Source organism: Apium graveolens, chromosome 3, assembly GCF_009905375.1.
Source record: "Apium graveolens cultivar Ventura chromosome 3, ASM990537v1, whole genome shotgun sequence".
NCBI classification, from domain to species: domain Eukaryota; kingdom Viridiplantae; phylum Streptophyta; class Magnoliopsida; order Apiales; family Apiaceae; genus Apium; species Apium graveolens.
The window spans coordinates 251,308,026-251,333,746 of record NC_133649.1 but is presented as its reverse complement, the minus strand read 5'-3'; the positions used below and the strand labels follow the sequence as shown (position 1 = coordinate 251,333,746).

The window sequence follows — 25,721 nt, the reverse complement described above, 5'->3', positions numbered from 1 at the left end:
ACGAATTTTAGAACAACTAATGAGAAGGATTACATGAATTAATTTTGAAGTTAAGATAATGTGAAAAGAACCCTTTATTACGTAACGGGAAGAATTATAGATGTCTAGAAATTTGAGAGGATATTACTAATGACCAAATATAAAAAGGAATGTCACTGGTTAAGTAAGTAAGTAAGTACTCGATATGGTTGAAAATGAAAACGGCACGGCGAAGATTAAAATTTTGGTGAATGCTGATTATAAATGAACCGAATGGGAGTAAGAGTTTATTATAATAAATTTTGAATGGAGATTATCAAGAACCAAGTAAGCCATCGTGCTTTTTAGGGATTATGAGTTATAAGTTAAATAAGACCGCTTATTTATTATACAAATGATAAATCTTTACTCGACAAAATTATTATTAACATGAAAGAGATAATTGGTGACAGAGAGACCCCGTGGCAATCGTGTCATGCAAGAACTGAATATTTAATTTCATAACTGGATTATATCCACAAAGGTATTTTATGAAAAAGAATGAGCAAAGGCACGACTTAGAGTTCTTTAATAAACAAGTAGAATGAGAGAACCGTCCATACCTTTGAAGATACGTAAAGCGAATTGCCTTTTATTTAAGGGTGGTTAGGAGAATCACCATCATCAATAGAAATTTCGTGTAGTTACTATTAGGAATATGTTGTAGTCTTGATGATAACTCACCAAAACACCTTAAGTAGAATTGTTAAGTGTTATTTAGAACCCTTCAATGGATAACCACAGTCTGTTTATCCGTTAAAGGAGTAACTTATATTAATTAGTGTCTAGCACATTCTGTACACTATAATAGCTGAGGGATTTGGGAGTTATAGTGATTTCTAAGTCATATTGACTACTAGCAAGATATACAAAATAGGTGGGCTAAGTGTAGATATAAAATGCCTTGTAATTTTGTATAAATGAAAGAATATGAACTGCTAAGAAAATATCTTCAACTGCTAAACTACAAACTTTAATGGATGACTGAATATGCCTTAACGGATAAGTTAGTCAAGAGGTCTTCAATTGTATCAGATAAAGCTTCAACGGATGCTAACAAGAAAGCTTCAATGGATGACACTAGTTTAGTGTCAACAAATGACAACAATGAAGCTTCAACGGATGATCAACAAGATAGCAGTTGATAGTGACTTGACAGAGGCTGATAGAGTCACATGAGTTGATAATGCACAAAAGGAATGTGGCAGCCTGCTTACAGGTTTTAGAATAGAGTGAAGCATTTCCATTTTTATACAAAACATGGTCGTTCAAAGATGTTATATTTTACTTGGATTGCATTGGACAGAGAGATGAAGAAGCATGTGCATGGACCTAGATGTTAGGACTTTTATTCTTGTTTATTGCACATGTAAACTTGGTTCAATATAAATCAAGTGTAGCAAGCATTTAGAAAAAAGTAAGAACTCAAGAGTTTAGCAAGCTGTTCCTTAGAAAATACTCTCAAGTTCAAAGTTGTAACAAAATACATGTAAGCAGATGTGTGCAAATTGCATCACAGAGATTTCTTCAAATATACATCTCTGGTGGAAAGACAAATCAACCATAAAGTTTTTAAACATTGTGTTTATTTACTTTGTGTGAGTAAAATACTTCAAAAGCTTTATCTGTAATCTTGCTTATTCAAAAACACAGTTGTATATTATATAAAGAGTTTTTCAGAAAAGAAAAAGAAACCAGAATTCCATTTAATCCCCCTTCTATAAATATGTTGTTATATTGTTGGGAAAATAACGACTGGTATCAGAGCACGCTCTTAACATACAATGAGTTTAAAGATCAAAGCAATCAAACAACATGAGCAAGAAGGATGTTGGAGTGAAGATTCCAATTAATTATGGACAAAGACAACTACCATCACTAAAAAGTAAAGATGCACCTTCATCTACTCTGTCAAGATAAATGATATGTCAACTGCATAGAAAATGGACCTCATATTCCTCTCAAGGTTGCAACAGATGTGGTTGATGCTACTATAAATGAGTAAACTGTCCCAAAGCCTAAAGAAGAATGGACTCATAAAGATATTAAAGAAGTCCATAAGATAAAAAAGGCCATTAACATATTATTTAATGGTCTTGATCAAGACAAGTTTAACAATGTCATAAATTACAAAACAGCTAAGGATGTTTGGGACACAGTTCAAGTACTGTGTGAGGGAACTGAGCAAGTCAGAGAATACAAAATGCAACTTCTCATAAAACAATATGAACACTTCCATTTTGAAGATGGTGAGTCCCTGAATGATACTTTCAGTAGAATTCAAAAGCTGTTGAATGGACTAAAGTTGTATGGAAGAGTCTACCAAATCAAGGATTCTAACCTAAAATTTCTAAGGTCTTTACCAAAGGAATGGAAGTCAATGACGGTCTCTCTTAGAAATTCACAAAAGTACAAGGATTTTACTCTTAAGAGATTGTATGGAATTTTGAAGACCTAAGAGCTTGAAATGGAACAAGATGAGCTAATAGAAAAATGAAGGAAGAAAGGTGGGTCTGTGGCATTGGTAGCCTGAGCATGAGAGAATGGTGGAAATAAAGGTTGAAGCTGTTAAAACTGCATCAAACATTAATGTTTGTGAAGGCAGGTCTGAGATAAGCAAGGGAAAAGGGTTGATGGTTGAAGATCAAGATTGTCCAAGTCTAGATAACATGGATGAAGTTGATGAGCATCTAGCCTTTCTATCTAGAAGATTTTCAAAGCTGAAATTCAAGAAAAATTCTAGAGCTGTGAAGTCTAACATAAACATGGTTGACAAAACCAAATTTAAATATTTCAAGTGTAGGCTAAGTGGTCATTTTATAAATGAGTATAGAAAGCCAAATTCTGAAAAGAAAAGATTTGAGCCTGTAGACAACAAAAAGAAATGTTTTGAGTTGCTCAAATAGAAAAAGAAGGCATTCATAATTCAAGAAAACAATTGGGCAGCTGATGGAGATGATGTAGATGAAGACATAAACTATATCAACCTTGCTATCATGGCCAAGTTAGATGAAATAGAGGTCAGCTCATCTAGCAATCATGTAATCACTATTGATCTGTCACATCTTTCTAAAGATAAATATAATGATGCTATTAATGAAATGTCAACTGAATTATATCATTTGCGTGTCATACTTAAATCACTCACAAAAGAGAATATTGGAATTAAAGAGAATTATCTGTTTTTGAGTGATAGAAATGTTGTGTTAGAAACTCAATTTATTGAGTTTAAAAAATTGAAAATTCAGTATAAAACTGCTAAAGAAGAGTTAACAGAGTCTTTGATGAAAGAAGAAATTCTGAGAAAGTAGCTTGAACGAGAACAAGAAGTCATTAAGACCTGGAAAACCTCTAGGGATGTTAGTGTACAAATTGTTAAAGTTCTAGGGATTGAATCATTTTGTGAAGAAGCATGGAAGAAAGACAAAAAGAATCTGAACCTAGATTTATTTGATGATCTGTCAATGGATGTTGAATCAACGGATGATGAAGCTCATCCATTAAATGAGAAAAAGGACATTAGCTAAGGAAAGCTAGCAAAGCTAAATGAAAAATATGTTCTAGTAAAGAATTTTATCTCAGGAGAGTCAAACAAAACCAAAAATTCAAGTAAAGTGAATGTAGGGCATCTATAATTAAGCAATTAAATGAAAGATTAAAAAAGATTGAGGTTTAAATAGAATCCAAAAAGAAAACTAATAGGAATGAGAAAGTAGAGATTAATAAACAGAACAACTACACTCTTGATAAATATGAACCTAGAGAAACATGTGTGAAGTATGGTAGTATTAATCATCTATCTACTAATTGCAAGTCTGTTAAGAATGCACCCATGTTTGCACCTCCTTCTATGCCTAACATACCTATGTCATCTATGCATGTCATGCCTCCACAAAAATTTAGATGAATATTTTGCTAATATGTCATTTGCACATAATCCTTACTATACTGCATTTAATATGTAACAAATGCCATATAACATGCCATTCTGGAATAACATGTATGCATAACCTGCCACACCATGTTAATCATAATGTGCTTGATGAATCTCAAACTAATCATGTATTTTAAAGTCCTACTCCCATGATAAAGGTTGATCTTCAATCACCTAAATCTAGTGGTAGAGAGTCTAAGAAACTCAAGAAGAAAGCTAACAAGGCAGGACCCAAGGAAACTTGGGTATCAAAATCAACTTGATTTGGTTTTGATGTGTGCAGAGAAATAGAAGGAATCTATGGTACTTGGACAATGGATGCTCAAGGCACATGACTGGAGATTCTACCCTGCTCACAGAGTTTAAGGAAAGAGCCGGCCCTAGCAATACCTTTGGAGATGACAATAAAGGATATACTATGGGATATGGCTTAATTTCAAAAGGAAATGTCATCATTGATGAAGTAGCACTAGTTGATGGACTCAAACACAATCTTTTGAGTATCATCCAACTATATGATAAAGGCAACTCAGTTACCTTTAATTCAAAAACCTGTGTTGTTACTTGCAAAAAGGACAACAAAGTGGTCCTTACTGGAATAAGAAAAGGAAACGTGTACTTAGCTAACTTTAACTTTACATATACAGATTCAATTACTTGTCTCTTTAGCAAAGCAAGTCAAGATGAAAGTTGGCTATGGCACAAGAAGCTATCCCATTTGAATTTCAAAATAATGAATGAGTTGGTCAGGAAAGACCTTGTTAGAGGCTTTCCTCAAGTTAAATTTTCAAAGGATGGCCTTTGTGGTGCTTGTCAGAAAGGAAAGCAAAAGAAATTATCATTCAAAAAGAAACTTGAAATAACAATTGATGAACCATTACAACTATTGCATATGGATTTATTTGGACCAGTCAATGTATTGTCAATTTTCAATAAAAGGTATTGCCTAGTGATTGTATATGATATTTGTAACACCCCCAAATCCGGGGTCGGGGATTCGGGTTATCACGGTCTTTATTTCCATTCATAACACTTTACTGTAATTAAATAAACAACTCCATATTTTGACCCCACAATAATACTCACTCCACAACACATTCTAGTCTCAGAGTTGAAATTGAAATAAGTAACAATCCTTGGAATCCATAAGTTAAAAGTTATTAAAAACCCAAAATGATTACTTAATAAGTTTACAGTTCTTTGCCATTATCTGACACAAGTCACAATTATACATAAATGGATTCCCAAAAGCTGAACACCTAAACTACAGAGAAATCTACCTCTGCAGTAATGGAGGCTAAGATATTAGCAGGTAGACGTGGAACGCTTCCCACGCTCTTGCGGTGGTTCTTCTAGAGTCTGGCCATCTTGCCTAGCTGTTGTTGTTTGATGAATGAACAAAGCAAGAGTGGGTGATACAACTCATAAAATAACAGGTATATTATGATTAACGATGCAATGTATCTTAATAGATATCTTAATGAAAGTCTTTATTATGCATAAAGTAACATTTAATAGATATAAGTTTTAAAAGGTGAAGTTACGAGATACTTCAACATAATCATATATCTTATCCACAAAATGTTTGAAACTACTATTGTTCAAAGTATCAACAATTTCCGAAAGTTTATCTTATAGATGAAGTTATGAGATACTTCATTTGATGAAAACATCATTTTGAAACCTCGACCCTGCCAACACTCATTAGTCACCCAACTGTAGCCTTTCTATTAAAGTGCCCTGGGTAGTGTTGCAGAGATATCCAGACTAGATGGTGAACTCATTACGGGAGTTTGCCACGCCAGGAAGACAACTTACGATGATCAGTCACAGTAGTACAACCCCACAATTTTCTACATGTAGAGGAGAATAGTCGGATTTATTTATCGACCGCTCATCGAACTCATAAGGAATGGACAATCTTAGTGGAACTTCTGGGCCATTTGGGCCAATAAAATAAGGCTGGGCCGGAGCAACTCGGCAACTTACGCTACTCCTAGTTCGGATAAACTCCATGATTCTGAAACGTCAAGCTCGTCTCCCTTTTCCCCAAGTAAAACTTGTTGATACGGCTCCACCAAGAAGCCATATCTAGTAGGAACCAAGAAGCTGTATCTAGTTGGAAAGGAAAACTCACTGATATTTCCCAGGCGATGCCTGTTAATGGATTAAACTTGTTCCAAGGATTTACTTTCCGAATGTTGGGTAAGTAATCAAAAACTTCTTTATCTATTCAGCAACATCGTTGCGAATATAAAAATACAACACTGAGCAGGATCCCCTATTTTTGAGCGAATAATTAAATCCCATTCATAAAGAAGATTTAAGCTTAAAAAACGGGGTTTGGGGTCCTCTCTATACTTTTTAAAATGGTTTTGATAAGGTTCAAAAATAATCTCTGAAATTTTTAAAATAAGGATGATTTAAATAATATTAATCATTTTCAAAATTATTAGGCGAATATCGAAGCATTATTCTTTAAGGAAATAAATAATATTATTTACTAAAATAAGGGATTCATAAGTCCTCGAATAAATATTCAAAACTAATATCCATTTAATAAATAAAATAAATTTTATAAGTAGAATCTCTATTCGAATAATTTAAATAATCATTGATCGTAATAAATATCTTAAATGAATACTCATAAAATAATATTCACTTATAATTTAAAACTATCGAATAAGTATTATTCGATTAATAATTTTAAAAACTATATACAATATACTCGGGAACATCGCCTCCCGGTTTAGGTACAATGTTCAACTTGTATGCCCTACTCTAAGGGGATATGCAAAATATCGCTAAATACTAGCATAGGTATTATGTAGCTCGTAAGCTCTACTTTAAAGCAATTGTATTTGACAATGAAATATCACGATTTTAAAATATGCATGCATATAATATATATATATATATCGTATCAACATGCTTTCCAAAATATACATGCATATATATATATTACAAGATTTTGCCTAACAATACTCATGTATTTATCTCAAGATAATGTATATATACATATAATCATCACAACAATGGTAATACGGGTAAAAAACTAGCATGAGTGTCCTGGGGTGGTAATGAGCTTAGGGTGGGTCCGGTAACCTATAAATAACAACATAAGTCAGAATTAATCCTCGGTCGGTTAAGAAACTAGACTTTTCTCATGCATACCCTAACGCTCGTTTTCAAGCTTAAAGGTTTACGTTAGTCGCTCGCATACCCTCGGCTCCACCATTTTTATAAAATTGACCGTTAAACATTTTAAGATGAATCCTTCTCGAGGACTTTACTAACTGCCTAAGAAACTTTACATAATTGTTTTGTGTTTCGATAAATCTTTTAGGGGTCTTAAATATGGTTTCAAAGTTACTCGAGGGGTAGGGGTTCATTCGCGAAACATCGTTACTTAAAACGGTCATTTCTCATAAACCGTAAATTTGATTAAAGAGATCCACATTTCAAAACGAAGCTTAAATCATAGCTATCTAAGATTGTCAGTGGTTAGTTCATATAAGTGGGTGCTCGGGTCCAAAAGTTATGTACAAAAATAGTCTCTAGAAAAATGGCCATTACGATGGTTGTACGTTAACGATTCCCAAATTTTAACCATACTAATCTACACCAAATCAACCACAATTCATCAACAATCTCAAGATCCAAAACATTACCATTCTAACCATAACTCAAGATCTCAACTAAGTCAAAATATGATCAAGAACTTCAAATCTAACAAGTATCATTCACATCTCCATAATCCACAAAATAACTTAACAATCAAAATCTAAACATGATTAAATAACTACTACACTTAATCCATCATCTAATCATCATAACAACTTAAACTAATCAAATTAATACTTATGGATTTAAGAGTTATACCTTCTTTGGAGCTTCTAAACAATACAAGAGCCAAGAAATTCCTATGGGAGCATTAATCTACTCTTAAACAACCTTGATCTTACCATTAAATCAAAAATTAGTTTCTTGAAAACAGTATTCATCATCTTTTTGGATGAATTATTAGAAATAGCTAGGAATGGAATTTGAGGCTATGATTTTTTAGGAAGCATGTAACTAATCAAGGAGTAGCTAGGATAAATACCTTGTAAATTAGTAAGAAGTGGAGCTTGGACTTCAATTTCTTAAGAAAAGAGATCGAGAGTTTGGAGCTTGGAAATGGGGGGGAGAAGATGAAATTTTTGATTGGTTGATCTTGGGAAATGAAATGACTTTACTTGGTGGAGATTAATATTGCTAAAATATCTTGGTTTTACTCTGTTAAAGTGATGACCTCACATTGCTTACATCATCACAAGGACACTTGTCTACTTTCTATGGTTGGATGATATCATCTTGCTCTAATCCTATTCATTAGTGCTAATTTCTTGGTTAATACCTTGGTTACTTGTATAAGCTTAATCCTTGGTCGCTTATTTATTTTACGGTTCGCTTAACTCTCATTCTTGTTGATCATTTAATGGATCATATCCGGGATCTTATTACTTGGGTTTTCCTAACCTTTCTTAATATCTTATATTTATTTTTTGATCCTCTGTTATAATCCTTGAATTGAATTCCTTTTAATCATCTTACCTTATACTTAATTCCTTCGGTATCTGGTAGATTTTCAGGAAAAATCAAAGTGTTCGAATTCGAATTCTGACGACCTTTACATACACTCATTTACATTATGGAATACTAATACGATCTCAGAATTTTCATAACAAAAACCTATATGACGTGGTATAACGCCCTCCAAATCCGGGGTCTAGATCTGGGGGTTACTTGCTAATCTCCAACATAACACAAACTTGTGTAATAATTATACAAACATATATCTAACCGCTTACATCTATCCATGATCTTTTAAGGTTGAGGTATGAAAATAAAAACAACACACTATCTTTATTACAAGCCCAAATTTAAAATCTCATAGAAATCTCTTTATTACAAACCACTATCTAAACAAGTTTTAAAGTAAATTCATTTTATTTCAAACACATACCACTTCTATCTACAATACACCTGCTCAGGTGGCTCAAACCTCTCCTCTTTTATTAGGATCAACACCTTTGGTGCTAGAGGGCCCCGCTGCCTGACACGCTTATTTACCATGCGAGTCCGAATAGATTTTATTTTCTTTATTGACTGAAAAGACAAAGTGAATAACAACAAAAAGGGGATTAACCATAATTTGCTCAGTAAGTCCACAATATATCAACAGTATTATAAAAAAGTTAAATGAATCGGTAATCTGATTGTATCTATAAAAATGTATCTCTATAAGGCATAATGAAGGCCGCTGTCGGCAATTATCAATAAACTAGAATGGACATAAATTATAGTACTGTAATATGATGTTCAGTCAGATACAGTACGGATCCATGCTATTCACATAGATCCACGTTATAATGAGGTACACATGCTCATTTATGGCCTCCGTATTTCATTCAAGGGTCCAGTTCATTACTGGCCCTAATCGTAACCATCTAGTCCAAAGAACAAGCATCTGGAACTATCGGTATGCTTTGATATCATCTTAGTCATCAAGATGCACATCATGATATAAGTATGGTATAATCTATTGTAATATGAATAGAGCATTCCGCGTATCAAGAGAAATCAGGAATCGAAGTGAAATATAAACAAAAGAACAATAATTGTGTATCAGTGTATGTGAATAGGAATTATCAGTGTTTACTGAGTTGAGAATTCGAATAGAAATAATAAATTCACTATTCCCAATTTAGAATAGGGGAAAAACTTGTATGTCACGCGATCTACCACAAATATATCACAGTTCTATAATACTTGGCTCGGTCCGTCTCGTTGGCTTCGTCTCTATCAAAGAAAGATACTCATTTAGTCGACATGTATCTTAAACACGTCTCAAACCAACTTCACGTAGCCCTTATCGTCTACCCGTACGCTTACAATTGACTTGTATAATAATAACTAGCAATTAGAACTCGATTAACCACATAATTTTCACATAGCACATAAGTCACATAGTCAATCTAGGATTAAAAACATTTTTAGAATTTAAATTGGATCAATATTCGCATTATCGGACAAGATCTGGCTCGTTTCCTAATTTTCGGAATTTGTTGGACTCGTCTCTATAATTAATAGGGTCTATAAGTAAATAAATATCGAAATCCGACTCGTTTCCAAAAGAAATTAAGGTTTGAAACTATATTTAATGAAAACAAATCATTTTTCTGTATCTAAGGGCTTTCGTTTCGTTTAAATCGGAAAAATGGTTTAATTATTATTTAAAAAATATGAATAAATCAATTTATTATTCAAAATAATCAATTATTCAAAATAATTGAACCTCAAATATATTTTTAAATAATTATTTGGGAAAACCCATAATTAAAAAAGATTTTCCCATAATTTTTGGAATTAAAATGAATTTATAATAAATTATTGAAAATAAATTTATTAATTATCAAAATAATTAATCATTTTAAAATAATTAATAGATATTAAATATATAATAAATAATTAAAGAAATAATTAATTTCGAATATTAGAAAATATTTCAGATTTATTTATAAAATAAATCAATTAATTAATTACATAATTAATCAATTTATAAAATAAATAAAACTGAATTTTATGATTTTTAAAATAAAAATAATTAAAAGTAAAATAAAATTTCCAAAAACAGTTTTATGAAAATGATTTTTGAGGAAAACCATATCAAAACCGGGTTCCAAACCTGGTCTGAATCCGGGTTGCGAAGAACTCATACGGGTCGTCGGCCGGACTTGAATTATCCGGCGACAATACCAGTTTTCGGCGACCTCAATTCCGGCTACACAGGGGGTTATTCAGCCACGATTTTATAGGGTTTTTAATCCCTAACAGCCCAGAAAACCAAACCCCAACTCCATAATCACAGGCGATAACGATATCGTCTTCTCCAACCAAAGTGGAAGAACGCCGGCGACGGTCGCGGCGTTTTCCGGCAACGTCAACCCAGAACTCGAAGAAACTAGCTGCAAATCACTCCTTACTTCATAAACCAACCCAGTCCAAGAAATTCCCAAATAATCATCACCGTGACCGGAAAAATGAAAACATCGCTAAAGGCGGCGATTTTCCGACGAACATAAAACGTAAATCAGATTCAATGAAACTGGTATCAATCAATCACAAATTTCATGATCTATAACTCTACATTAATGAATTAAATCAAAACAATCTTAAACTAAAATACCCAAATCTAAATTAAAACCCTAAAATTAAAATTGAAAATCAATGAATTTAAACATGAAATCGAGAGTAAAATTGGAAAGTAGAGATCATGAGCTTTCGATTGATTACTTACATGGTGAATTTGGATCACAGAAACAACTTGAATCCAAGAACTCAAGAACCCTAATTTCTGGAAATTAGGGGATTCTTTTTTCAGAATTTTCTGATTTTTTTATAATTAATTAATAAAAATTAGGCTATTTATAGTAAGTAAAAAATACTCCTAATTAAAATTAAGGCCCTAATTATACATCTAATAAAATTAACTGGCCCTTCATTAATAATTTTTCAGTACTAATTTTTAAAATTTTAATATAAAATATATATAATATATATGTCAAAATTTCCCAAAAATTGCGAATAATTTAAAAATGCAAAGAAATGGAATAATTGAAAGTCCCACAATTTTATAAAAATAAAAATATAATTTTTGTGAGGTTTTTGACATCCGAAGGGACCCGAAAAAGTCATTTTCGCTGAAATGAGAAAATTCCTAAAATAACTAGATGTTCAGAATAACGATATGGTAGAAGCCATACTTGTCAAAATAAGGCCAATTATTTTATTTGAAATATCAGCTATTAAAACAAAGTTCGAGTCATATAACTTTTGATATGAAAACTTTTAACAGAAAATAAAATATCCGATAAATACCCAGAAAATACCCTGATAACGCAGAACACATATAACGCAGAACACATATAACACATAACAGCTAGGATTTTATGACTAAATACACTTAATGATATAATAAAACACATAATTCATCTTTATTATGATATAATATAACCGTAATTTTATTTTATAACCAGTGAGGATTAGCTTGTTGTTTAGCCGCGTAATTCGAGGAAGCAAGAAGAAGCTCTTGGAAGGTGGTTGGTCCAGGGTTTGCGAATTAGTGGAAGTTCTTTTGTGTAAAGTTGTTTATATTATATTATACTATAATTATGTATTTTATAGTTGAGCCTAGTATACTTCTTTTCAAAGTTATACTAGTGGGTTAAGTTTTGAAATTGAGAATTGTTGTAAAAAGTTTTAAAAGAAAGTGAAAAATTTATTTATGGAATTTGGATATCTTGTTTCTAGAACTATAACCTTAAAAGATCTTGGAGTAGTTTGGGGTCATTTATGATAAATATCTTCCGCTGGCATTTAATAATAATTAAACAGGTTGATTTAGATTGAGGTTTCATAGTGACAACCAAATCCTCTGACCCCGGATTTGGGGGCGTTACAGGTTGGTATCAGAGCTGAGGATTATAGTAAACTATAAACAAGAGTGTGTAGGAGTGTTTATAGCTATGTGAGGACGTTTGAGCTGATATCGAGTTCCTGTTGGACTATCGGATATAGTGCCAACGAGTAAGTTAAGATAGGCGCATTCGTTCGAGATGGTTGTGTTGAGCTGGATGGAACTCCGGGAAGCTGCAAACTTCTATGGTGGAATCTTCGAGGCTACTACGATTTGACGACGATGAAGATTATCGATATCCCTGGAATATGAAGAAGTGTCGAGAATCGGATGACGAGTCAACAGAAGAATTCAAACAGAAGATAAGCATTAAGACTTTGGCAATACCTTCTCTTTCTATAATTTCTTTTGTCCTCTGTCAAAAGAAGTAATTGTTAGAGGATATATTCCCTAACACTCATTTCCAATCATAACTGTGTTTTAAATGTGCCAGAGGCTGTCATGAAGCCTATTTTTCAGGTTTTGATAGCTCTGTCAAGTTATGATAATTTAATTCCACTTTTCTTATTTGGTGGATAGTTTCTTGATGATGTGACACCATTTGCTCATTTGGTGACATAATTTTGTTCTCTGGATTTCATTTCCTTCAGAAATATCAGCTTTGAAATCTTTTCAGCTTTATTCATTTGATTTTCAATTCCTTTCATATTCTTTTATTCTAACTGAGATGAACAACCCTAACTATAGGGGACACAAGGTATACCTGTCTGTGTGATAGGAGTTGGATGGGACACCATCACTTGTGTGTGTTGTGACTACAAGAAGGTTAACAACCTTTAGTAGTATCTTAATTTGGACACGCAATATCAAGTTCATTTGATCATATTGATCTCTCAGTTATTCTTTTATTTCAACAATACTTTTTCTCAAATTCAGATTTTGGTTCCGTTATGATATGAAATTCTTTTCTTTTTGAAATTCCACGATTTTATCATCTCAAACATTCGAAGGTATGCCAATCAAGTTAAGTTGAGTATCCTGGTCAAGTCAAAGTAAGGCGATGTGATGGAATTACGAAGGACGACAGTGGACTGCAATGCGATTAGAATATCAGTGGCATATAGCGAAGTCAATCTGTTCTTTTATTTCTCTCTCTATCTTTCTTTCTTTTCTTCTCTCTATCTTTCTCTCTATTGAGGAATTTGTCAAAGGATGTAGACGGAACAGTAGTACACAGTGAAGCTCTTGTAAAAGTTTTATTATACAAGGAATACAAGATTTGTTTGAGATTATGGAAAATTAAGGTTATTTGGAAATGGAAAGTTGGTTAGAAAACCCTTAGTGCTTTCTTCTGCTGATTCCGAGGACGGAATCCTTATAAGAGGGGTAGATTGTAATATCCCATATTTTCAGATATTATTTTTATAATTATTTGGAATTATTTATGTGATTTTATGTGAATTTTAGTAAATTATCTGATAATTGGAATTGTTGTTTGGGTGTTTATACGTGATATTATTTGAGTATTTGAATTTTTATATGTCCAGAATAAAATATAGATACTTGTGATATTTTTCTGGTAATTTTTGGACTGTTTTATGATTTTATAATGATTTATGAATTATTATTTATTTTCTGAGTAATTACCAAAATTATTTTATAAAGCCGGGAATCGTCAAACTTCAACCGTTTTTGCGTTTTAATAACCCGAAACTCTTCCGAAAACTCCTTCCTAACTTAATATGGTAATTCTGGACATTTTCCGTATTTTAACTTTTTCAATCCGGAGTACGGTTTGACCCGTGCGCGTCCCGACGCAAAATTTTCAATACGATAATCATTTCGGTAAATCAATAAAACCCGTATTCTCGAGAGACGGGATATTTTACATTATTTTCTCATAGGGTGTTTTATAAGAAGCTCGGTTTTGATAATTATCAAAATATGGTATCAAGTTGTATCGTTTTTATAGTTACTTAGCGGCTAAGTAATCTATTTTTGGATCTGATATATAAGTGTAAATTCAGTATTAAATTACATAATAGTTTCAAAAATCATGAAACTTATATTTTATTAGTATTTGAATATTTCGAGAATTTTAAAATTATTTCAGAAATTTTTCGGGTTATATTTACCCGTACGTTTGTTCATTAAGTCGTAAAATGCGGATATGACGCGCGATTTATAAATATTTTAAAAATTATGAAAATTTTATTTTATTAATTTTTTTAAATATTTCGAGAATTTTAAAAATATTTTGGTTTCATAAAAATTATCGGACCGGGCCCCTATCCGGACGTCAAACGCCATAAAACTCGAACTTTTTATTTTTATAAAATCGTGGGACTTTCAAATATTTTATATTTTTGTATTTTTGAAATATTCATAATTTTTGGGGAATTTGGATATAAATTTTATATTTATTTGATTAGATATTATTCCCCGCTATTTATTAATTTTAGGCTAATATTAATTCTGTTGTATTAATTTTAGTTAAAAGAAAAAAACAAAAACAAAAAAAAAAGAAAGAAAAAAACGTGCCACGCACATCCCCGCCCCCATTATATTCCCTTCCCCCATTTGCTTCTGTCTGGTAAACGGATTACTCCCCCTCCTCTCTGTCCTCTCCTCTTTGTTATATATTTTTATTTATTTATAATTTTCAAAAATTCATATCTTACAATCCGTTTATCCAAATTTCAATTGGTATATATATAAACGATCAGCGCTTCGATACCTACGCATAGGTATATATATTGCAAGGTTTTGAGAAGAAAATTTGCGGGGATATTTCCGTTATATTTCCGTTTTAATTTATTTTCGGGACATTAAAAAGGAGTATGACGATGGTGATTACTCCACATGGCATCTCAGCGTGTATATGTCCATGACTAATAATTTCGGATTTTTCTGGAGATATTTTCCGGACATCAGATATTCTCTTCGGGGTGATCAAAATTTATTTTGGGTAACGATTCCGAAATTCCGCCTTCGTACTTGTGTATATTATAGCATGTTAGTGTTTATATATTTATTTCATAATTTTTAGAAATTGTTGGAGAAGTCACTTTTGGTCCGAGTTTTGGTTCAGGTGGCCGTGTTATTCATTTCTGGAGTGTTTATGCGCGTAAATATAAATTATTGTGTTGATTGTTGTTGGTTGTGTCGATATTATATCGAATGGCAGTCCGAGAAATAGAGGAGGTGCTGTCCGATTTCCAAGAAAATATTATTTTTTTAGTTCTGAAAATTATTATTTTTATTATTATTCGAAAATAAATCCAAATTATTTAGTTAATGAATTTTAGTTGATTATTTAATTAGAGTTAATTATTTATTATGATTTAAAAATTCTGAAAAAATAGTTTCGAGCTTTAAAATATTATTTTAAATTATTTTCCAGGCTCGATAATTCTTATAAAATTATTTTCAGGTGTTCGAGCCCTACTATTTAATTATAAAATAATTCGGAGACCCGTTTTAATTCCGAAAAATGTACAAAAATTCATAATAAATAAACCGTTCGTCCGTTCAATACGAAACGAACGCGTATAGACTCAGAAAAATATTCCGCTTTCAATAAAAATACTTTCGAGACCCAAATCCTTTTGTTTCGAAAGGTCGTTTATTTTACAAGTTATTCTAAGTCGATTATTGATCGATAAATCGTATTTTGACCCAATTTCAGTTTTAGACGTACCGAATCCTGTGTTATATGAATTATGTGATACGTGAGTTATATGAATATGTGTTATATGAATTATGTGTGTATGTGGATCAAGAGTCCTGTGATTGTCTGTTATATTTATGTGTGGGTTATCGTATGGGTATACGATAGGATTTTGACGCGCAGTTCATCGAGTGATTATCGTTTAGAAAATTAAAGCTATATCTTTTAATTATAGATGCAGATCTCTCGAGTTGATCGAGACAAGACGTTGGATAAAGAATGAGATGGAATGGTATTGGGTATCTGGCTTCTAGCAATCGCAGGAGCAGCATATTAGTCAAGTGTTGAAAAGAAGGACGGTGATGTATTGAGACATAATTTCAGAATAGATGCGTGTTTGCGAGTGTGACTAACTGCTAAAAACCCAAAGGCAAGTATTTCTATCATCACTTATTGTTCAAGTAATATTTATTTTGAATCGTATCATGCAAGTATTGTTTTCCCTATTCTCAGTTTAGAATCGATAAATGTTTTACATATCGCTGAATTAAATAATTCTGTTTATGCAAGTATTCTTCGGCTATTCTATGTTCAGAGTAGCTAAGTGATTTTACTTATCCAATTATCGAATTTATAAATTTTGTGGATTTTGAGAAAAATGACGTTGTTTTGGTTTTCTGCCCAAGTGAATGGGCGAATAAAATTTATAAGGGTGTCGAGTATTATGACCCCTTTCAATAAAAATATTTTAAGATTGGATGGTTGCGTAAGAGGCCGTGGTGGTGGTCCAGCGTGAGCTATGTGTTATATAGGATATAACACCTTGCTAGGCCGATATGTGCCTTGGGTACCCCTTTGTTTAGTTGGATATGCTTCGGCATACCGGTGTTGCTCCGCGGCTGATCACCGACGGCAACACACCGTCGTTCGAGGATTCCAATCTAAATTATTATATTCCTTTTGACATCTTACAAGGAATGATTTATTAAGTATTTTGTTTTCAGATAAAAGATGAAATGTGGTTTTGATTCAGTTTCTTATTTTGAGAATACTTAGTTTGTTGTTAAATATCAAAGGTGGTATTAGTACAGATGATTGGTGTTGACTTCAGTATGGGATGTTGTGAGCATCAAAGTTCGTAGTGATATCTAATTTGATATAGTAACAAAATAAGTATTAATTTCAAGAGTTCAGTTTTGAGTAAAGTTTACGATTCAATCCATAATCATTGTTTCATGTTAGAATTGTTTACGATATTTCCGTAAACACTGTTTTACGAGTTTTATTCTCGTCAAGATTCAAAGTATTGCTGAAGCATTTCGCACAAAAAATATCAAATTGGTTTTGAATATAATTAAGGAAATAAATCTGGGATTCCTCAACTAAAATTTTATGATTCAACAACTATGATTTTAAATGTTCTGCTCTAATACAGATGTCGGTTTTATATCAAAACGACCCTATATATGTCATAATGATCTTGCTGAGCATTTCTTTCGCTCATACTTGCCTGTTTTTAAATTTAACCTCCAGTGAGGATTAGCTTGCTGTTTAGCCGCGTAATTCGAGGAAGCAAGAAGAAGCTCTTGGAAGGTGGTTGGTCCAGGGTTTGCGAATTAGTGTAAGTTCTTTTGTGTAAAGTTGTTTATATTATATTATACTATAATTGTGTATTTTATAGTTGAGCCTAGTATACTTCTTTTCGAAGTTATACTAGTGGGTTAAGTTTTGAGATTGAGAATTGTTGTAAAGAGTTTTAAAAGAAAGTGAAAAATTTATTTATGGAATTTGGATATCTTGTTTCTAGAAATATAACCTTAAAAGATCTTGGAGTAGTTTGGGGTCATTTATGATAAATATCTTCCGCTGGCATTTAATTATTAATTAAACAGGTTGATTTATATTGAGGTTTCATAGTGACGACCAAATCCTCTGACCCCGGATTTGGGGGCGTTACAGAAGGGGCCCGAAAAAGTCATTTTCGCGAAATGTGAAAATTCCTAAAATAACTAGATGTTCAGAATAACGATATGGTAGAAGCCATATTTGTCAAAATAAGGCCAATTATTTTATTTGAAATATGAGCTATTAAAACAAAGTTCGGGTCATATAACTTTTGATATGAAAGCTTTTAACAGAAAATAAAATATCCGATAAATACCTAGAAAATACCCTGACAACTGCAGAACACATATAACGCAGAACACATATAACACATAACAACTAGGATTTTATGACTAAATACACTTAATGACATAATAAAACACATAATTCATCTTTATTATGATATAATACAACCGTAATTTACCAGTCGTTACATCCTTCCCCCTTAATAGGATTCTGTCCTCAGAATCTCGCTAAGAAAATAATTGGGGATACTTTTCTAACATTTCACCCTCAAGTTCCCAGTTTAACTCTTCAACCATAGGGTTTCTCCATAAAACTCGTACTTAAGGTACAGACTTATTTCTCAATACTCTCTCTTGATGATCTAGAATTCTTATTGGCGAACCTATATAAGAAAAATCATCTTTGATCTCTATCGGCTCATATTCTATTACATGCCTCGAATCAGGATTATATCTCTTAAACATTGAAACATGGAACACATTATGAATATGCTGCATATGAGGCGGTAAGGCTAACTCGTACGCAACTTTTCCAACTTTCTTCAAGATTTCAAATGGACCAACGTATCGTGGCTTTAGTTTTCCTTTATTGCCAAATCTGGTTAATCCCTTCCAAGGTGATACTTTTAGTAACACGTGCTCCCCTTATTGGCAATCCATATCCTTTCTGGTTTGATATGCATATCTGCGTTATCGATTTTGTGTTGCCTCTTGTCGCTTCTGGATAAGCTCTAGTTTTTCCTTGGTCTGTTGAATCAATTCTGGATGTAGAATTTTACGTTCACCAACTTCATCCCAATACACAGGTGATGTGCACTTTCTTCCATATAAAGCTTCATAAGGTGGCATTCCAGTGCTTGCATGATAGCTGTTGTTATAGGAAAATTCCACTAATGGTAAATGCTCGTCCCAACTACCTTCAGAATCAATTGCACATACTCGTAGCATATCTTCAATTGTTTGAATCGTTCTTTCACTTTTCCCATCCATCTGCGGATGATAAGCGGTACTCATATTCAATTTGGTGCCTAAGCATTCCTGAAATTGTCTCCAGAATCTTGAATTAAAACATGGATCTCAATCGGATACAATAGATACAAGAACTCCATATCGCATTACAATTTCCTTGAGATATAAGTGCACCAACTTGTCTAGCGAAAAGCTTTCATTGATTGGAAGAAAATTTGCTGATTTCATTAGTCCGTCAACAATAACCCATATTGCATCATGATTTGCTTTGGTTCTTGCAAGTCCTACCATAAAATCCATCACTAGATGTTCCTATTTCCATTCTGGAATATCCAGTGGTTATAGTAATCCGCTTGGACGTTGATGTTCTGCTTTGACTAGTTGGCAAGTATAACATCTACTCACCTATTCCGCTATTTCTTTCTTCATGTCTGGCCACCAAAAGTTGTTCTTCAAATCTCGATACATTTTTGTGCTTCTTGGATGAATGGAATATCTTGAACTATGAGCATCCCGTAGGATTTCTTCTTTTAATTCTGGTACATTAGGTACCCAGATTCTTGATGAAAATCGTAGAATTCCCTTCTCATCTTTCTGACTTGTAATTTCTTCTCCCGTTAGACTGTCTTCTTCTTGACTCATTACTTCCTCTTGGCATCTTCAGAGCTTTTCCAACAGTTCAGGTTGAAATGTCATTACATAATTCATTTCAGTAAAATCTTCTAGAATACGAACATCAATTTCCAATTTATCAAATTCTTTGATCAATTCCGCTAAAGAAGTTAATATATTCAATCTTTCTTTCCGACTTAGCGCATCTGCTATGACGTTTACTTTCCTGGATGATAGCTGATGGTCACGTCATAATCTCTAATTAATTCTAGCCATCGCCGTTGTCTTATATTGAGTTCCTTCTACGTAAATATATACTTTAGACTTTTGTGATAAGTGTAAATTTCACACTTTTCGCCAAAAAGATAATGTCTCCAAAGCTTCAGCGCAAACACAATTGCGGCTAATTCCAGATCATACGTGTGATATTTTTGCTCATGAGGTTTTAGTTATCGAGAACAATATACAATTACGTTACCGTGCTGCATCAATACGCATCCAAGTCCTCGGTATGAAGCATCGCTGTAAATGACAAAATCTCATTGCTCGTCTGGTAGTACTAATACGGGTGCGGTCACCAATCGATTCTTCAATTCCTGAAAACTTTTCTCGTATTTTTCATCCATTATGAACATTTCATTCATTCAAGTCAACTTGGTTAATGACGTAGCTATCTTTACAAAATCCTTAACAAATCTTTTGTAATAGCCAGCTAATCCCAAGAAACTTCTGACTTCCGTCGGTGTCTTTGGTTTTTCCCAATTTAATACAGCTTCAAACTTTGCTGGATCAACCTTAATCCCTTCAATACTGATTATGTGGCCTAAAAATTGTACTTCTCTTAACTAGAATTTGCATTTCAAAAATTTTATGTAAAGTTGTTCCTACCTTAAGTTTCCCAAAGCAATTCTTAAATGCTCGACATGTTCTTCTTCAGTCTTCGAGTAAATCAAGATGTCATCTCAATAAATAGAATCACAAATCTGTCCAAGCAAGTACTTCTTGAATACTCTGTTCATTAAATCCATAAAGGCTGCTGGTGCATTAGTTAAACCGAATGCCATTATGAGGAATTCATAATATTCATATATGGTGCGAAAAGCAGTCTTGGGGATATCTTCGGCCTTGATCTTCAGCTGATGGTACCCTGACCTCAAATATATCTTAGAAAACCATGCGGCTCCTTTTAACTGATCAAAAAAATCATCGATCCGTTGTAAAGGATACTTATTCTTGATAGTCAACTTATTCAATTCACGATAATCAATACATAATCACATGTTGTCGTCTTTCTTCTTTACAAACAGTACCAGTGCACCCCATGGGGATACACTGGGTCTTATAATTCCTCTGTCAAGAAGGTCTTGTAATTGCGTCGCTAGCTCTTTCATTTCAACTGGTGCCATTCGATATAGAGTTTTCGAAACTGGTTTCGTTCCTGGTGCCAAATCAATAGTAAATTCGATTTCTCGGTCTGGCAATAATCCTGGAAGTTCATCTGGAAAGACATCAGGAAACTCATACATAACGGGAATATCTTGGATTCTTGGACTTTCCTTTTCAGTATCCAATATATAAGCCAAATAAGCTTTACATCCTTGACGTAGTAATCATTTAGTCTGCCTCATCATCAGGAACTTTTCCGTTGTTTCTCACCTCTAAATATTACCATTATAATATCCGCGGTTTGCAATTTCACTTTCTTATTTGCATAATCGATCTGCGCATTACTACAGGCCAACCAATCCATTCCTAGAATAACATCAAACTCTCCTAACTTTAAAGGTATCAAGTCAATGGAAAAGTGATGTCCTTCTATTTTGATAGCACATTCGGGATATACCCGATCTACAGGGACTTGGTCGTCTTTCGCTAATTTTATAATTAAAGTTTCGCCCAACCGTTGCATTTCACAACATATCTTATCAATAAATTCTTATGAAATAAAAGATCTTATTGCTCCATAATCAATCAATACTTTTACATTAACCAAATTCACAGAAAGCGTACCTGCGACCACGCTTAAAATTTCCAAAGCTTCCTTAATTGTCATATTAAAAGTCCTTGCTCTAGGTTGGTTCTTCTGTGGTGGTGGAGGTAGTGCTAATACTCTCAGAACACTGGTTGCCATCGCTGCTCCTCTACAATCCTTGGAAAGATGTCCTTTCTTTCCACATTTAAAATAAGTAATATGACACTTATTGAGTGGCATTTATGACACTTTATTACGATCCATAAAGCTTTGAATTGGTGTATTTGTACTCAAGTTATTGGTATTTTAATGTGGTTTCTAGTGTTTTTGCATTTTCAGGCATTTTCCAGGTAATCAGGTGAATTAGCATTATTGTGGTGCTAATTTAGTGTCAGGGAGGTGTTGGAATAAACCTAGTGGAAGACCAGCTCAAATCAAGAAGGAAAAAGAAGAAGTCAAAGTTTTGAACAGTGAGCCAGCGCGCCCGCATTGTTAAAGCGCGCAGCCGCGCCCAAACATCTGAAACCCAGCACGCCCGAGCTGATGAAGCGCGCCGCCGCGCCGCGTCGGGATAGAAGAATCCCGATTCTACTTGGATTTTGAGAGAAAGACTTTTACTTTGCATGGGGTTGCTATATAAACAATTTTAAAGCTCGTTTTTCAGAGGATACCAAGTCAGAGACATAACAGAGCTTAAGGAGAAGACGGCAAGAGACCTATAGCACAATTCAACAAAGGCGAAGATGATCTAGTTTATTCTTGTGAATTTTTGTTTTGAGTTATAATCTTGGATGCTCGTTTCTTGTTTTGTTGAACCTATACTCTTGTGTTAACCTTGTTTTATTATTCGTTATAAAGACTACGTTTATTATACCATGCTTTCATCAGAACCTACATTGATGATGAGTCCGATTATGGGCTAATCGTTATCGTGGGGTTCTAGCGGATTTATTTATGGATTTCTTCAGTTGATTTGTTTCAATGCCTTAATTTGTGGTAATTATATGATAACCTAGTATTAGTTGTGCGTATTTGTCTTATGAGCGTCGCGAACTTATAAGATAGTGTGTTAATCCTTAATGAAGCGAAAGTAAATTTAAGGGTTTAGAACTTGCCACGCTAGCATAGGTTCATGTATTTGTTATGCATAATTCGTGGGTAATTTTAACCATCTTACTTACCCTATGTAATCAAGATAGATAACTTGTGCTTAAATCGTTATATTGTCAAATTCTATAGACATATAGGGTCTCAATATAATTGGTGTCTATTCAGCTTCTATCTCTTTTGTGGATGTCTGGTAATATGGTATTCGTGCAATGAAAGTTGGCGTTTATCAGTTTTGTGTTATCTGATTAGTGTCATCACCATTGCATGCTAAGGTTAATAACGAAAATGCTATTGAATGAAGTACTTAATAAAGTTAGAATCCCATGTTTGTCATATATATTAATTCAATCATTTTTATTCCCTTAGTTATAATTGCTATCATTGAATAATAACCATACATTGTTGCTTACGAGCATAAATTATAAATTTAACCTAAACCAGTCTCTGTGGGAACAAATCCAATTTATATCTTATACTGCCTGCGAACACGTATACTTGCGTGTAATTTTAGCGTGTGTTTATCGACTAAAAATTTTTTGGTGCCGCTGTCGGGGACTCGATGTTAATTTTTAGTTTATGTGTTTTCTATTAGTGGTCGTTAAAGTTCATTGACTCAGACATTGTTACTTAATTGTTTCCTTGTTTTATTTCAGGTACTCTAGCGAGGGTGTATGCATACGCGTTCACGGTCTCGTAAGAGAACTCTGGATAAAGCCGAGGAAGAGGTTGTGGTGGTTTGAAGGGAAGTTTTGGAAGAAGAAAAGAAGGTAGAAGAAGAAGAGAAAGTCGAGGAACCAGTTTTAGTAGTGATGGGAGATCAAGCAAAAAATCCTAAGGCTTTAATGGTTCTCATCCTAAGATCAATGACATTCAGTCAAGCATCATCATGCTAGCCATCAGGGCTAACACTTTTGAGATCAAGTCAAGAACGATTCAGATGATATAGAAATCGGTTCAGTTTGGGGGTTCTCCTACTGAAGTCCCCAATATGCACATCAGATTTTATCGAGATCTGCGATACTTTCAAGTTCAATGATATGACTGAAGATGCTATCAAGCTACGACTCTTCCCATTCTCTCTGAAGGATAAAGCTAAGTGCTGGTTACATTCTCTACCAGTAGGGTCTATCACCACTTGGGAATATCTTGCTCAAAAGTTTCTCACTAAATTCTTCCCTATGGTGAAGACTGCTGCAATCAGGAATGCTCTTACTCAGTTTGCTCAGCAAAATGAAGAATCTCTGTGTGAGGCTTGGGATCCATATAAGGAGATTCTAATGAAGTGCCCACACCATGGTATGCATGATTGGATGATTATAAACTTCTTTTACAATGGATTGGGTGCTACTTCTAGACATATTCTCGATGTAGCATCAGGAGGAACCTTGTGGGACAAGAGCTACGATGAAGCTTATGAATTGATTGAACTGATGGTTGCTAATAAATACTAGAATCCTTCTCAAAGACTGACTCGGGGAGAAGTAGCTGAAATTCTGGAGTTGGATGCAACAACTTCTATAGATGCCCAACTTAAGGCTTTGACGATGAAGATGGACACTTTGCCTAATTATGGAGTTAATCATATCACTAGTGTGTGCGAGCTTTGTGCTGGTGCCCATGAGACTGATCAGTGCGCAATTTCTAGTGAATCAGCTCAGTTCGTGAGCAACTTTCAGCATTCGCAGCAACCCGTGCCAGCCACTTATCATCCCAACAACCGCAATCATCCTAATTTCAGCTGGAGCAATGCTCAGAATACGGTTCAACAGCCTTATCAATAGTATCCAGCTAAGCAGTACAACCCCCTGGTTTTCAGCAACCGCAATATGCACCAAGGTAGCAACTCCAACAACAATAAGCTAATGAAAAATCTGAATTAGAGGAGTTGAAACTTATGTGCAAGAGTTAAGCTGTTTTTATCAAGACCTTGGAAAATTAAATTGGACAAATTACCAATGCCTTGCTAAATCATCAACCTGGTACACTACCTAGTGACACTGAAGTTCCAGGAAAGAGGGAAGCTAAGGAGCAGGTAAAGGCAATCACTTTGAGGTCTGGAAAGGTTGCGAATCCCGAACAAACTCAAGTGTCGACTGAAGAAGCTAGGGCTGAGAAAGAAGTAGAGCATCAGGAAGTAGAAGTGGAACCAATAAAGACTACTGTTGAGCACACTCCTCCTGAGGGTAATACAGGGGAGAAACATATCTATCCTCCACTGCCTTTTCCTAAGCGGTTGTAGAAGAAAAAGCTGGACAAGCAATTTAAGAAGTTTCTGGAGGTGTTCAAGAAACTTCATATCAATATACCTTTCGCGGAGGCTCTTGAGCAAATGCCTAGTTATGCAAAGTTTATGAAAGGTATTCTCTCTCAGAAAGTGAAGCTAGATGATTTAGAGATTGTTGCTCTGATGAAGGAATGCAGAACTGTGCTGCAACAGAAGTTGCCTCCGAAGCTTAAGGATCTAGGAAGTTTCACTATTCCGTGTACTATTGGAAAAGTGTCTTTTGAAAGATGCTTATGTGACTTGGGATCTAGAATCAATCTAATGCCTTTGTCAATGTTCAAGCAGTTAGACTTACCTGATCCAAAATCGAGTTATATGACCTTGTAGTTAGCCGGCCGTTCTATTACATATCCGCGAGGTATTGTGGAAGATGTATTGGTCAAGGTTGATAAACTCATCTTCCCTGCTGATTTCAGTAATTCTTAATTTCGAGGAGGATAAGAAGATCAATTGTTGAGGTCTGATGCCTTAGAGAAGGCCTTATTGGGGAGTTCAGATAGTGAAGATGACGAAGGTGAAGAGCAATTGCAATATTTGAATGCTTCTCCCTGAAAGAGGAAGA

The 25,721-nt window shown here is 33.9% G+C and overlaps 1 non-coding gene across 1 annotated transcript; it reads right to left on the bottom strand.

The window, feature by feature from the left end:
- Positions 1–24,068: 24,068 nt before the first annotated feature.
- On the bottom strand, positions 24,069–24,175 carry LOC141716346 (small nucleolar RNA R71). The gene has a single exon (XR_012573058.1). It is a non-coding gene; the product is annotated as a small nucleolar RNA R71 (small nucleolar RNA).
- Between the last annotated feature and the right edge of the window lie 1,546 nt (positions 24,176–25,721).